General features: G+C 46.7%; 1 protein-coding gene across 1 annotated transcript in view; it reads right to left on the bottom strand.

Annotated features, from left to right (window-relative positions):
• LOC119459019 (beta-1,4-mannosyl-glycoprotein 4-beta-N-acetylglucosaminyltransferase) overlaps positions 1–16,355 on the bottom strand; it is a 32,292-nt gene that overhangs the window by 566 nt on the left and 15,371 nt on the right. The window lies entirely within an intron of this gene.

Genomic DNA, 16,355 nt, shown 5'->3' with positions numbered 1-16,355 from the left:
TGAAAGACTGTAATTGTGTTATCTGCAACAGGCTATCTTTTTTAAATGCTGGAAGGCTTAAAGATGATCACCGCGCATAATGTAGCACACGGTTAGAATTTGTAAAGAAAACCCCCTGAGCGTTGTTTTTGTAGCCCATGGATGTGTGGTGTATGACAACCAACGATGTCTGTCGATCTATATTTCGCTCTTCTGTTCCGAAGTGTTCGGATAGGTCACGCGATAAGCGCCAACAAGTGGTGGCCGCCATGAAGGTTTATAAGAGAGAAGGAAAATAATTGAGCTGGGATTCATGGGAGAAAGCTTAGAAGAAAAAATAAAACAGAAACGTTGAACAACTCAAGCTCATTGATAACACGACAGTATCACGACAGTATCACGACAGTATCACACAGCGAACAGGTTAAGGAGTTATAATTAATCCACTTGCAACGCTTCAGTTGCTAGCTGTATCGGTATTGTATTGCTGTACCGGTTACGCTAGCGAGAGGACTTGGAATGCAAATTACGTGCTGATTTTAGGGCGACATAGAAAACCGTTAAATGGCGGACTGGTGTTGGGGTCGAGCCGACAGCCGGCACCGTGAGGGAAAACCTGTCAGGTGGCAGCCCTGCGTAATCCTCCTGAGCAGGCAACAGGGCTATATTCTCTAGGCATTCTTTCTTTTTCTTTTTTCTAATCTGTCCGCGGGGAAAAAAATAATAATCGTACATCCGTTCAGACGACCCTGCCCAGTCGTTCTGGAAGCGGTGCACTGAGCGGTATGTGCTTACGTCAAATTTATTCTTCGGGGCCTCTCCTCACGAGTGACACTGTGTCGTAAACAACCGTGCAGCGTATTATTTAAGCCGCTATCAGGCTAGGCCAAGACATTACCGGCGCACACAATCGGTGGTCAATCTGCCGCGAGATGTTAATCGCGAAGCGACCTGTCGCGTGGATGGCCGCCGAATGTTCAAGTACATATGCCAACCAACATATTGGCAATGTGACAAGCTTTCCAGACGGAGACACTGATTAAGCAACGGCTGTGCATTAAATCCCAACTGAGATGTTGCATTTTGTTTTCTTTGTCATCGTCAGCACCTGCAAGCCAGCGGTACGAAACAGCGCCATACTTACTTCGTGACTTTATTTCTTTCTTCTTTTTTTTTCTTTTAGAGCTTTGACAGTTAAGAGCCTCAAAACGGGGCTTCTCGTCTTTTGTGTTACTATGTTGTCGACGTGATACCACCTTCTCATCCTCAACTTCGTCATTATGGCGAAGAAAAACATTGCCTAGCATCGCCACTGGGGATTGAAATTATGCCTCTACGGTGCGCTGCCCACTGAGCAATCATTAGCGCTTGGCAGATTATGTTGCCTTTGATGCGCCGCACCAACTACGAGATTAATGGTGTCTGTGGATGTCGGTGCCAGTATTCTGAAGGGAACGGATTCTGACGGGAACCCGACAGGTCAGGAGGATTCTGACGGGAACCCGACAGGTCAGGAGGTGGTGCCATCTCACGGCGTCTCTGTTCAACCTGGAGCACGCTTGCCCTGTAAGCACATCTGGAACGCGGTGCATGTACGCCTATTGCACTGCCTTAAGTACTTCGTTCTGCAATGTCAATTCTGGCATTTTGAATCGTGTACACGCTGTGCATATACAATCCGTCATGCGCTGTCACAGGTGGACTCTTTGCATTGCCACAGATAACCGGCAAAGCTTTTGCCTGCTGTGTTTCCGCCAGTCTCGGCCGTTCAGCAGAGCTGGAGCTATAGTACAGTTCTACACGTGTAAACACTTCCCAAACTCATTTACCGCAAGTAGAGGAATACCTCAGCTGCAGCTTTCCGCCGTATGAACAAATGAACAAAACTTTCATAGCGGTACAATAATATCACACGGCGGCACAATAATACTAATAAGGATGTCCTAACTCTCTTCGTAAGTATGTATCGTGTGGTTGCGCGACATGCGAAATAATATTTCTGACATTTTAATATTTTCACCTTACACATACATCAGCGAAAATGTCAGAATCCGTCCATTTCTGTTAGTTCACACCACAACGGTACGATACTTGGGGGTAGGATACATTCATTTGCTTGGTTCGAAAGCAAGGCGTTGTGGTGCCATCACGTAATATTTTTCACACTCGTAATCTAAATTTAGAGTCAACACTTTTCTGAGAGCTACAGTTATCGTTTTCTTTTAATAAAATTATCATCTCAATGTATATCAATCAATACTGCCTGCACACTGCAAATCACTTCCGACTGCACGGTTCTTAAAGCAAAGTTTTCTTTGCTTCTTACCCCACTTTGGGAGGTCTGGTTCCTGACTGCGGTCTTACACGGTGTAGCACGAAGGGTCAGGGCTCGTACTACCTAGTAGTGTTAATTGGTTAGTAGTCTAAGTTCAGTAAAGCTTTAAATTTGTTCCTCCCGAAGGGTACTGTCCAAATCCATTCCCCAGCAGCTGCTGCCCTCTGAGTATGCTGGCTATGCTGCCGGAAGTGATTACAGAGACAAAAACACCTAATGTCTGCCATGTTTTAGACACGACCTATTTGTGGCTGCTGGCTGCTGTCCTGCACGATGGGTCGGTCCAGGAACTTGTTCAAACCGAGGTGGCCCCGGGCGACCGGGGCATTATATACACCGAGCGTAGATGCGAGCTGGAACACGCAGCGGCATTGCAATGCTCACTTCCGAGCAGAAGAGGAGCGTTTTCGATGCGCAGCGAAGTGTGGCGAGTGAACTAGGATTGATAAAGTCAAAACGAAGCTGCGTAAAGCGGCGGCGCGATGGCCACCGAGGAGGGCGAAGCGGAGCGGCGTCTTTACGCAGCGAAGAGTAACTTGAAAGGCGAGTACACTCGTGCACATAAACGCGAAGCAGGGCCTCGTAGATACGCTGTGATGAAACAGCAATGGAACGGGACCATGTTGTTCCAGGCTTAAAACAAGTACTTTGAGGTACAATTAAACCAAGACGAGTTCAGCTCGACGTCTGTTATGTAGCGCACGCGCAGACTCTTCAGGTTTCTGTGGGCGTGTGTGCGCGGTATTCGGAGTGCCACCGTCTTACGTTGAACGAGGGGTTTCCCGGTGAAAACGCGTCCAGCTTCGTCGTGTAGCCAACACTTGCAAATGCCCTCTAGATAAGAAAAGTGTGCCAAGGAAACACCTAAAACCACGTTCTCAGCTGAGGAATTCATTACTCCAAAATGCAATTTTGTGAGGATTAACGCAATGAGGCCACAGTAGTTGTCACTGCTCTTCAGCTCTTGGTATACGTTTGCGATTGTTTAGTGAATTTCAGTTTCTGTAGTGTAACCTAAATTACTGATTGGATTGCGGTCTTACGTAGAAAGTGTTATTGATATATAGCCAATATAATTAGTTTTTTGGTCGCCCAACCATGTGGCAGCTTATTTTAATTGATCGTACTCAATGTGGAAACATCGTACTTCCAGATGACACAGGAGGCCCACTAAGTTCTACGGGATGTAACAAATATGCGCAAATAATATTTAAATTTAAGTACAATTAACACAATATAGCAACCAGAAAATATTTCTTTCTTTTCTGCACCTCTAGTATGCAATTGTTTGATGCGACTAGTTCGTGAACCCACAAAGAGCTCCAAATGAAGCGATTTCTTCAAAACTGGTTTGAATTTGTCTGAAACCTATAGGTGAGTCTGGGTCCCAACATTGAGGTATCCGTTGTCCGTTTGGTTACAATTACGATCCCTAAAGGGAACTATGTGGAGTAACTCTATCTTAGGTATTTTGGTGGCACCCACTAACTATACCAAATAATGACCCGTTGTTTACACTTAGTACAATTCCACAAAAAATATAAGTTCTCTCGCGGCCTGGCAGAGGAGACTTAATATAATCGCAGGTGTTCTACTGAGACATCCGTTTCCGACTATTATTTGTATTTACCCTTGCCAAATCACCTAGGCTCAAATCCCACGGGGAACGTACGTTTCTTTCCGCAGAATGAAGCGCTATAGAAATAAAGGTGCGCGCAGACAGAAGAGTTAGTTTAATTCGATGCGCACCAGCGAGCGAGGTTTGGACTTATGAGTTTCGTTCCAACTTTTTAATTCTTGGGACCGCGTGTTTTTCAGTGCTTCTACATACGTCTGTATTTCGGTAATATCCTCAGTTGATAGTCTGCGCTGTGTCTGTGTTTTCTCTCCTTTCGTCTCTGTTGTTTCGCCCTGCCCACGCAAAGAAAGAGGCGAGCCCTTTTAGATTCCCGGTGGCGTGTGAGATGGCGCCACAATACCGCACCGCTACAGGCAGACAGGTTTTAACAAAGCGAATATCGTCTGTTGTCTGTTCCAACGTTACTATAATACCTTTGTCTGTTCCTCCTGCGCCGTCATAGCCCAAGAGCGTCGATGTGCGCCTGACAAAGCGATTGATCAGCAAGATCTCGTGCATCCGCGTTACCGCGTGCAAGAGAGAAGTAATTGCACTCACAAGTCAATTCAGTCGCAGTTTTATGGCGAATATATTTTTCAGTTTGCTTTTTTTTCGTTTCTTTTTCTGTGCTGTGAAATCGCATCATATTGTCACTGTTTGGGCAAATGCTTTTTGCATTGTATTTTGTTGTTGCTGGCTTCTTTCTTGCTTTCTTTATTTGTTCTTTTATTCTTGCCGCGTGAAAATGAATGCTCATTTCACCGTTCGCGATGGCCCAATGATTATGGCGCTGGGCTAATGATTGCAAATTGCGGGTTTCGGTTACCGGCCATATGGTGACAGGGGCGGAATGCAACTGCTCTATTGTACCGTGGTTATGTGGACGGTAAAAGATCCCACGACGTCACCATTATTCCAGAGCCTCCACTACGGCGTCGCTCATAGCCCATTGTCTAGCCTCAGGACGTGTTTGAGAACGTGTGTTTGAGAACAAGATAAAACTATTGAAGGCAACAAGGAGATTTGGTGCTCTCGCCCGAGCACGAAGAGAATTCGGCAGCTAAAATCAAGTGCTTGTTGCTTGTTGTCTTTCAATTTTCTTCTTTCTTTTTTGTTCCCGCAAAATTCTGATGTTCATGTTTGTTCAAAATCATTCGTTCATCTGCGTCTTCGGCCTTTTCTTCAACCACATGATTCATGGCCAATTGGCGACTTTGACTATTTTATCTTTTATTTTACTGACGCCACCGAACTGTTAGCGTAATGATGGGGTGACTCTACCACATGGTCAGACTAAGGGTTCCACAGAAGTGATTGGTCGTTCCCGTACTCGCAAATTGCACGTGAAGCAACGATTGCGTCATTAAGCCTAACAGTGTGGGGAAATATTCCCAAATATGACATACTGAATATGCCTTCGATCTTTGCAAGCCGGTCAACTCAATGATTGTAGAAGGCAACAATATTTCATGAACAAACTGAAAGTATACAAAAACTGTTTTCATCATGGTCTCAGCATTCACTGCAAACAATATGACGGCGTTTAAACTACGTTCAATGACCTCTATCTATGTGCACAAGAAGCATAATAGTTAGACATTATCGTCACGAGCGAAAACAAAACAATGAAGAAACCATTGCATTGAATCTTGAATCCGTGACTGGAGGTTCCCTCTGCCGCTGTGGGACGCGACTAGCTGATCCAATTATCTTTCTAGAGGGGGAGAGAAACATCTGGCAACTGGTTCTGTGGAAACATGCGTGTACTCTTTAAGCACAAACTACACGTCTTAAGTACTATTTAGTTTCACCTGCCGTGGTGGCTTTGTGCCTATGACGTCGCGCTGTTAAATCAAGATAACGGGATCGAATCCCGGCCACGGCGGCTGTATTTTGATGGCGGCAAGATGCAACAAAAAAAAACAAGAAAACGCACGTGTACAATGCATTGGGCACACGGTAAACCACACCAGTGGTCGCAGTTTCAAACTACGGCGTGCCTCATAATCAGCTCGTGGTTTCGACTCATAAAATCTCAGAATTCATTTAACTATTGAGTTTACATCGAAACATTCCTAGCATCACCCCCTCACTTTAGTGTCGCTTGCTTTTAACCTTTATCGGCTGCGCAGTTGGATACCGACGTCATATAGTCTTGTTCGGCATACATAGTGCAAATTCGGACCACACATTCTCAACTCTTTCCGCATGCTTAACTCTCACTGAATCAGCCGCGATCGACTATGGCCTTTGACTAAAGGTTGTGCACTACATGTGTTTTAGTTCACTGACGCCATTTATGACGCATGCACATAGTAGCAAGGAATTTGACCGCGCTGAAATCATCAGCACTTGGTATACCGACAATGGCGCGAACAGCTGCGCTTCGCCAATAACTGGAAAATAGTACTCTGATTTACTAACAAATCAGAAGGAGACAGTTCCCTAAAAATGTTATCAAAATCATTTTTTAGTTCTCCCGTGAATTATATAAATTTAAATCATCTGTTTTGAAAATAATAAGACATGTGATACTAAGCGCCGCGTTTGTTCGTTCTCTTTTCAGGTGTCCACGTTCTCCGCTCAATCTGTCAGTCTTAAACTTTCTAAGGATGATGATGATGATGATAATGATACCCTGAGGAACCCTGCGAAGAAACGAGATAATGAACCAAGAAAGGACCTACTGTGTCCTCATGTTCTTTGCGCTTATATCTATAAGGAAGAGTTATGTAGGGAGTATTGACATTCTGCATTGCCCGGTTACAATTATCAAAATAAGTTACCACTGGTTTGGAAGCATTTAAAAATTTACTATGTGAAGCTTACACAGCCACCATGACCCTTCACAAGACGTAGTGCGCAATACTTCAAAATATTCCAGCCCTTATCTTGCGGCAATCGTTTTAATCCTTCCCATTGACCTTTTCGGGAACCACCGTAACTTGTTGAATTCGAACAGCACACACCAAAGTACTAATTTTATTAATATAGCCCGCACATTATACGCAATGTCTTCCGTACACTCACGAAGCTTTACCCTTGACCTCTCGAGTAACTGTCTCCCATTGGGCGCAAACGCTTGCTCTGAACGCGCTGTTTTTGAACGTTTTTCTAGTACCTTGACAAGTTGCTGCACGCAACCAGTGGCACTTACGACACGGTTTGATGGTGATGATGATGGCAATGATGATGTTTATATGCACGTCCTTTGAAACGAGGCGGGGAGAAATAGCCACCTAGCCACCTTGATTTAATCAGGATTTACTACATATATCGCTGTCTTGCCTTATGCCTATCTGATCTCGGTACCAACTTTCGTGTTTATAACCGCTCTCACTATATTTTACGATTACCTACGCTTGAAATGACTGCGGGTCTATCCATCTCTTCCTTGAATTTTTCACGAATACTGTAGTCGTCTCTTAATTATCTCGATTGCTGACGAGTTAATCCTTCCATCTTCTTTGAATCCCAAACCAAGGTGGAACTCCCTGCGTATCTCGCTGGGTGAATATCTTGACATTTCATTGCGATGTGCCGGGTTCTTTCCGGGCGTTTATTGCAGCACACACATGCCCTATCCTGTGGCGCATATTGGCTCCGGTATGTCTTTGTCCTCATGCAGCCAGCTGGGGCCTCAATTAGCAAGACACTCTCCTTTGCGTTCTCATACAGATTTTCCCTCCTAACTAGTTGTAGGGCACCTCAAATAACCTCCGAATCAAGCATTTGTTTCGTCCTCAGCTTTGGTTCGTTGGTTTTTCCGAGAAAAAAACAAAAGCGCGCGAAACATCCAAAATACAAAATAGATACCCGCTCGCGCGCCGCTACTCAAGCGTTCCCAAGCGAATAGCCACGGATACATGGCTTTACTAGAGGCGGCAGTTCGATACAGGGCTTCACTTTATGTGATGGTCGTGGCGTCATGAGAACATGCCGCTGACGCATGGATAAGCGTAGCGGAGCCGTAAGGGGGAGGGGAGGGGGGATTTCGAAGCCAGGAAACCGCGACGGCGCACTTGGGACAGTAATATTACGCACTGTTTGTTTTTTCAACATTGGTTGAATTTCTTTCGTAGCTTCGTTTCATGATACGCGAAGGATAAAGCTATGCCTCATGATCAAGCACAGCATGCTTGCGTCCGCAGATACTGGCGCTTCTCGCACCATGCTAGTTTGGTCGCGAAACCTCTCGAGCCATTCTTCACGACGAAGCCTGGTACGATACGGCGATAAACGAATGCAGCCGTATATCTTTCAAAGGTTGCCTGGAGGCGCTTGAGTTGTGGCGCGTGAGCGTGCATCTATTTCGTATTTCCCGTATTTCGCGGGATTTCGTTTTTTTTTCTCGGAAAAAGCAACCAGACACACTTCAGCACGGAATAAATGATTGATTCGGGGGCTATTTGAGGTGCCCTACAACTTTGTGATTGACACTGTTTTCGATTCAAGCAATAATTAAAAAGTTGCCTAATTAAAAGAAAATAATATAATTAATACTTCGTGATGAAAAAAATACTAAGTACACACGACTGCCACTACTATGCAGTCGGTACGATTTCTCTAGAGCTCTTGTTCTTATTGTTTTTGTTTTTGATCTTGGTCCAAATTAAGTGGGAGGCCCGGTATAGGCATTTAAAATGTTCACATCAACTAGCAAGGTAGTTCTGTGTAAAATGGGCGCCTGCCGTGACTGAATAGTAGAGGAAATTTTAAGCTTCTAGCGAAATGTAGTTCAAATTATTAAACACTGATTTGGCGCGCATTTCTTTTCAACGCAATATATCGGCATCCACGGCACACCTCTGCATTGGAGGAGCAGTAGACCGCTTTATGTCTACGTACATAGCTTCCAATATCTAAACCTCCATATTTCACGGGTGGAGTGTTTGTTGAAAAAAGACGACACTGCACTTCAAGCTTGACAAGCACGAAGCAGCCGAAACGTCCATCATCAAGCACAGCTAGGGCGTCCTTAGACCCTAGAATGCAAGAAGCGAGCGAGCACGCGCGGCAGCTGAGCGAACCGGAGTGAGTGGAGTCCTGGCTGTGAGGTCACTGATGAGAGGGCGCTACTCCAATTTCTCGCAGGATATAGGCCATTTTCATGGCAATCTCGTGGGCGCCGCCGCCATATTTGATCTCGTGATGACGAGCCTATTGCTTGCCTCAGCTGTCTCCGTTGCCCCCGTGTTTACAATGGGCGGGAACGACGCCCCGGTGTTGTGCAGTAAACCTCTGTTTCAACGGGTATGGTAGACGGCGATTGGGTGGACGAGACGAAGCTTAAGTCACAGCTTCAGAGGACATGCAAGCGCTTTCGGTGCTCTTTACGCTTTGCCCAAGCAGCGAGATGAGAGTATACAGTGCTTGTAATAAAGAGGGCCAGAAATGTATTCCGCCGTTCCGCTTATCAATCGAATCAGGATCAGTGTGTTTTTCTTTTCTTTCTTTACTCGACAAACACCTTGAAGCCGCGGCTTGTCATGTTTCTCGCACAGTAATGTTCCTTAATGCAGTCTCTATCTGATTGTTCATTTTCTGCCTAATCACTCGCGGGTGTGCTCTGATGCGATAGATTTGTTCTTTCTGTCCGCAGGGCTTGGAACGCAGATGTTCTGCACTTTGTGATAGCTTGCAGAACGGACGTATTATGCCTAGTCACTCGCTTACTCTGTGGACCATCACGAACCGTTCCGCTTTGTTGCGGCTTGGGGTAGTAGCATTTAGGCCACGAATCCTCCAGGCACAGGGATGAGTACGCCCGGGAGTATCAGCGAAAGGAAAGGGTTTATTTTACATTATTTAAATCTAGGTCCAGATGTGGAAGCCCACTCCATGTAGGAGCACTTCGAATGTCTCGGCTCACTACTTGTCTGAGGACACATCAGGACACGTCAGGACACCCTCACTGCATGAAAGGTGTCCGCTTTTAAATCAGTTCGTTTCCCTAGGTGACCTCATGGCAAGGGAATCTGATGACTGTGTCTTGGCAAATCATAGTCGTCGAACCGTTCGTAAAGTCCCGCCCATGATATCCCTCCGTTCCGCCGACTCCACCTCCAATGATGCGCGATACGAGGCAACCACGATGCAATTTGGGAACCTGAAGTCGTTGCAGTTCCCAGTGGAAGTCCATGACGTTGGCCCCTTACATCAATTAGTGGGACCTCCGTGGCAGACAGCTTGCAGTGTCAGGATACCTGTCTTCGGGGTCGTTACCCGCTCCACGGAGGGCGGCGGCCGATGTCGCCTCAAAGTGAGCTCCTTTGTTTGCACGTCACAGTCGGTGTCAGGTCACGGCGCTGTATACGGAAGGGGCTGATGAAAGGCCTGCCCCGTAGGAAGCACCTATAGCATACCCTTTGCCAAATTGAGACGTAACATCTTCGAGCATTCACGTGTAACCGGTGTAGTCGCCGTCACCCATGCTTCGGCGCATTGATTCAAGTTTGTGACCATTCTCTTATGCTTGAAATCTTGCGATATAGTGGGCGTTTGTGTGTGATTTGGGGTGGCGGTGTGCAGATAAAGTGCGGGAAACTTACTATGCCAGGAAGCGGTGCTACTCCCTTTGTCACTGTGTAACGAGTGGTACTCACTCTTGGCGACGTTCCGGGATCCTAGTCCTTCTTCGGAGGTCAGCAATACAACGCTGGCGGAACTGTGAATTTTTATTATCGACAAGGAAAGCTATGCATCCCAAAGGGCCGGCAACACAGGCAGTCCTTATGTAGCAGAGGTCCGTGGACCTGGTCACACAGATTCATTCTATTCTTTAAGGTCCCAGCCATTATTTTTGCAGCCAACTACTACACGTCACCTCACTACACATCACCATTGCGTTACCTAGGTTGGACACAATTTAAGGTGAATTACGAGCTTTCAATAAATCAATTGTTAGTCTGCGCTCGTCTGTCTCACTTCGTTCCTCGTGTCCCGTCTCACCACGCAGTTTGTTAATAATATGAACCCGTACCAACTCGCCCAGCTGTCTACTATTTTTACTACACGTCTTCCCTCTACCTGTTATGTTGTTTGGGGGTCGTACGGTTATTGTACGACCCGGGTTACGATGCGACGGCACGGAGCCGCAAGTGACATACCGCCATGAGTATCGAACAAGAATGGCTAGGCTTGGCTTGCCTAGCCTTTTTATTATACGAAGACATGGGTAGGGGGCGTTAGCAACTATACATAACACGCCCCTTTTTTGTTTTCAAGAAACTAATATGAGAGGCACAAACACAATAACAACGTTAATTCCCGGTACCTGGCCGGTGGCTGTATGTGTCTCCAGCACGCGTCACATATAGGTCGAACCTTGTCGGACTTGAGCAGGTAGGTTGCGAGGTGTAGCATCACCAACACTTGCAGTTGGCACAGGTTCGTTCGTTGGTCCATATTCATCCAGGGTGTAGTCTTCTGCTGAGTGGATGGCATCACTCATCCTTTGAACACCTGGCCTTAGGTGTACACAGTTACGTACATATTTTGCTCCATCTGTGGTTCGCACAGTGTAGCGCCTTGGTTGGGGACCAACTTGAGTGACAACTGCCTTTTGCCAGGTATTTCTGTGCCTCACCCGACAGGCTGGTACTTTTCCAAAGTTGGAAGTGTACGAGTGCGGTTATCTCCATGTTTGTGCTGCGCACTCTGTATGCGTTTAAGAAGTTGCTGATGAGCAACAGTGGAGTAGTGCGGTTTCAGGCTTATTGGTAATGTTGGTATGACAGTTCTCAATCTCCTGCCCATTAACAGCTCTGCAGGGGAGCCTGCTCCAATGGTGGGGGTGGCACGGTAATTGAGAAGAACCAAAGACAGGTCCTTGCCATCGCTGCATGACTTGATCAGCATCGTCTTGACCGTCTGTATTTTTCTCTCCACTTGCCCTTTGGACCTGGGATAAAAGGGTGACGTTGGCTCATGAACAATGTCCCATTGATGCAGAAATGATTTGAATGCTTCAGAGTCAAATGGTGGTCCTTGATCTGAAATAAGGGCATTGGGGATTCCAAAGCGTGCAAATATGTCTTCAGGATCATAATAACCGACGATGCTGTCGTAGTTTCCATGTGCTGCACTTCAGCGTATTTTTAAAAGTAGTCAACTATAAGGATATACGTGCTGCCTTGACAGTGGAAGAAATCAACGGCCAATTTTTCCCATGGTCTTACTGGCAAGTCTCTGTCAAGCAAAGGTTGTTGGGGGTTTGACTTCTGGTTGGATTGGCATATGTCACAGCTTGAGACTAGGTTGACGATGTCCTTGTTGAGTGAAGGCCAATAAACACTCTGGCTTGCCAATCCCTTACAAGCCACAATGCCGCGATGAGCTTGGTGCAGTTTCTCTAAAACCTCCGCTTGGAGGGCTGCTGGAATTACAAGGCGTTGCCCACAGCATATAAAACCTTCTGTGATGTAGAGTTCACTCCTTATGTGAAAGTATGGCTACAGGGTGGACATCACAAAGACGATCTGGCCATCCATGTTGAATGTACTCACTTAGTGGCTGTAAGGTTGGATCTCGATCTGTTGCTTCTGGAATCAGCTTTAGTTTTGTAGGCGACGCTTGAACCAGAGTCGACACCATTAGACCTGGGTCGCTGTCTGTACTTTCTATCTTGGATTCAGGATCTGGGCACCTTGACAGTGCATCAGCCACAGACCCTTTTACTTACACGAGTTTAATGCTGTAACACTGAAGCCGGAGTATAAGCCTTTGAAGTCTAGGTGACATGTTGGTTAGATCCTTAGTCTGCAGTCCACCTAGGGGTTTGTGGTCTGTTTCCACAGTTACCGATCGGCCAAAAATGTAGTAGTGGAAGCGCTCACTTGCAAACACTACTGCTAAGAGTTTTTTTTTCGATTTGAGCAAAATGCTGCTGGGGCGCTGTGAGAGCTGAAGAAGCATATGCAATTAGTCTGCCTTCGTGTAACAGAACCGATCCCATGCCATACGAGCTGGCATCTGTTGAAATAGTGATGGGCTTAGACTGGTCGAAATAACGCAATACTGGTGCTGTTGAGAGCTTCTGTTTGATGAGGTTGAGGGTCTCAGTATGGCAACTTGTCCAGTGCCACGCTACATCCGCCTTGAGTAGCTCACGCAATGGGCTGGTCGTTGCTGAAAAGTTGGGGATGAACTTTGTCAGATAGGCCACCATTCCTAAAAACCTTTGTAGATGTGACTTGTCGGTTGGCACGGCCATGGCTTCAATGGACTTCACTTTTTCGGAGTCTGGAGCTAGCCACTCGGAGGAAAGCCGATATCCCAGATATGTGACGGCTTAAAGTCCCAACTTTAATTCTGCTTTGTTGAACTTCAAGTTGTTCTTTCTTGCAATAGCCAGCACTGTTCGAAGATGAGCCATGTGTTCTACGGAAGTCCTTGAGGCGACCAGTATGTCGTCGAAGTATGGCTTGACTATGACTTGGCCTTGAAACACTTCATCAATGGCCTGTTGGAACAGCTCGGAAGCAGTGGCAAGCCAAAAGGGTACCCTGAGAAAGCGGTAACTGCCCCAGGGTGTTGTGAAAGTACCAAGCCTTGAAAGTACAATGCGTTGAAGAATAGAGAACACTGTTGAGCCACTTAGGCTCGCAAAGAGCTTCTCAGGACATGGTATGGGGTAGTGGTGCCTCTTGAGGGCTGCATTTAGGTTGCGTGGATCCAGGCACAAACGAACAGTCCCGTCTTTCTTTGTTATCACCACAATTCGATGAACCCACTCACTATGTTCAGTCACTGGCACTATCACGCCATTCTCCTCCATTCGTTTGAGCTCCATTTTCACCTTGTCCTCGAGCGCGCATGGTATTCTGCGAGGCGCACAAACTGTTGGAACGGCACCTTCACGCAGGTGAATGCTGTACAGTCCTGGAAGTTGACCGATGCCTTCAAAGATGTCAAGAAATTCATCTACCACTTGCTGGTACTGCTCTTGGGGCAGTGTGTTGGCTGAGTATATACTGCATGAAGAGTCTTCACATGTGAGAGCAATCCCAAAGTTCTACATGCAGTGGCTCCCAGTATTGGTTTTAGTGGCTCCTTCACCAACAGAAATCTGAGTTGGCACACCCTGCTGTTTACTGCACAAGTGAGTTCACATTCGCTGTCTATCGGAAGCTGTTGCCCACTGTAGGTAGTGACTTTTGCTGTCGTTGGCTTTGTTGCTGGTCTGCACGGCCACTGTGTGAACATCTGTACAGGAATTATGTTGACATCTGACCCGGTGTCTAGCTTGAATGTCACTTCATGCCCATTCACACTGACAGTCTCGCTCCACTCAGCTGTGTCGGCAGTGAAACTGCACGCAGTCAAACAGCCCAAGTATAATTCCTCCTGTGAGTCTTGCTGTAGATGCTCGTTTAGCAATCCAACTTGTGGTCTGTACGCTGCTGGCTGCCGACGTGGCTGTGCGCAGATGTGCGAAATGGCCAAGTTTTCCGCAGTTGTGACTTTTGCCATAAGCTGGGCAATGTCGAGGGATATGCGAGGTTGCGCATCGAGAACACTTACGATTAGAATTTTCAAACGAGCGATGAGGCTGCTGAGGCCTGTTGGCACTTATCGGGCGATCCGATCGCCTCGTGGGTTTTTTTATGCTCGTGAACGGCATTAATCTCTGGCTGTTGGTCGCTTGTTGCGATTTCCTGTACATGCCTCTTCAAGATTTCAGCTGTCTTGCATGCAGACACATTTTTTTCAAGCGTAACGTCGCGATCTCGTAAGAGACGTTCACGGAGAGCTCCGTCACGAATGCCAACCACTATGCGGTCACCAATGAGTCTGTCGCACTTGTCGCCAAAGTCACATTTCTGCGCCTGTCGTCGAAGATCAGTTACAAAATCGTCAATTGACTGACCTGGCTTATGCACCATAGAGTTGAACAGGTCCGCTGCCTGTATGACGTTCTTGTACGGGCAATACAGCTCGTCAAACTTGTCAAGAATGTATGTCACTGGGTCTGCGTCGTCGCTGTCAGCGGCAGGATCCGCAGGAAAAGTCTGTGCGATGCGACGAGCATACGGTCCCAGTACATGAAGCAACAATGCCTTCCGTGCTGACTTAGGCTTAGTGTCGTATTCACAAGCCAGTTTATATATCGTGTATGCTTCCCGCCATTCTTCCCATGTGGACGGTGGCTCGTCACCCGGTTCGAAGTGCGGTGGTGGCTGGATAAACGCGCTGGCCATGCTTGCTGGTTGCGGGCGAAGAGTCAGTCAAACTTCTGACACCATGTTATGTTGTTTGGGGGTCGTACAATAACCGTACGACCCCCAAACAACTTAACAATACCGTTCCACATTTTGCAGCATGAATGGAGCACAGTGCGTTAGCGACCACCCAGTGACATTCCCGACAGCTGATCACACATTAGCAGGGCAGAAGCGGTAATGGTTTCGTATTAGCTGCGCTTTCATCGAGGCAACGTGCGGCGCGCTGCCAAAAGCGCCATCTCGTTTCTCTAGAGCAAACTGCTCCGAGAAAAGGGTCAATAGGTATGTTCCGGCCTATGCACACTGTGGGAATTCTGCCTTGCGGGCCAGAGAGTTCAGTTTTTAGGTTAAACTGCTGGATCCTTCCAAAAGAGACCCCTGCCAACCGGAAAGCCATATACGACAGCTTGCCGCTCTGCCTGTTGAGAAACAAAACAACCTAATCTAGGCACCTCGCGAGAAGCACCGCAAGGGTTGCCTTCTATTTATTTCATTTCTAACATCTCTGTGTATATCTTTCTCTCTATCTCTGCACACTTTCTTCCACAACCATAAGGGTGATTCGCATAGCGTTAACGCCTTTGCTGCAAAACGAACAATCCCGTCTATACTCCCAATGAGGATCCTGCAGGCGCTCTTTATTATCGTTGGCGATGCGGCAACGGCATTAGGCGTGTCGTGTCACAGGCTCCGAGAGCGCGCACTGTGCTCCCTTCACGACAACTCAGAGGCTATGTTCGCGTGATTTTGCCACACACGGCAGGCTGCACCTTGTTGAATTTTACAGACCAGACGCGACATTGTTGCCACTTCTAAAAAAAGCTGGCTATTATTTGGTTAATATTAGCCATTCCGCGCATTCCGGTCAGCAGAAATCACGTTTATCTGTGAAGCGCGAACATTACACGAAGAAAGAAAGCTGGAAGACATGAGCGCTACCATTCTGGCACTGTTTTGTTTAAAGTTATGGCACTGGCCATGGGTATCTGTCGTAACCTCAATTTCAAACCACTGACTTAAAGAAGAGAAACAAATACCAGCGTGAATTAAAATTTGTTTTCTGTCAAAGACGAACCAATACGATGCCGCCTTCCGCTTGATTGTGTCCAAAATGAGCTTTGGTAAAAAGCAACTAGCAGTATTTCTGAAAGGAAAATTTAACATCCACCCATATGTAGCACGAAGCTACAATGGAAAC

Source organism: Dermacentor silvarum, chromosome 7, assembly GCF_013339745.2.
Source record: "Dermacentor silvarum isolate Dsil-2018 chromosome 7, BIME_Dsil_1.4, whole genome shotgun sequence".
Lineage (NCBI taxonomy): Eukaryota > Metazoa > Arthropoda > Arachnida > Ixodida > Ixodidae > Dermacentor > Dermacentor silvarum.
This window is presented reverse-complemented; position numbering and strand designations above follow the sequence as displayed.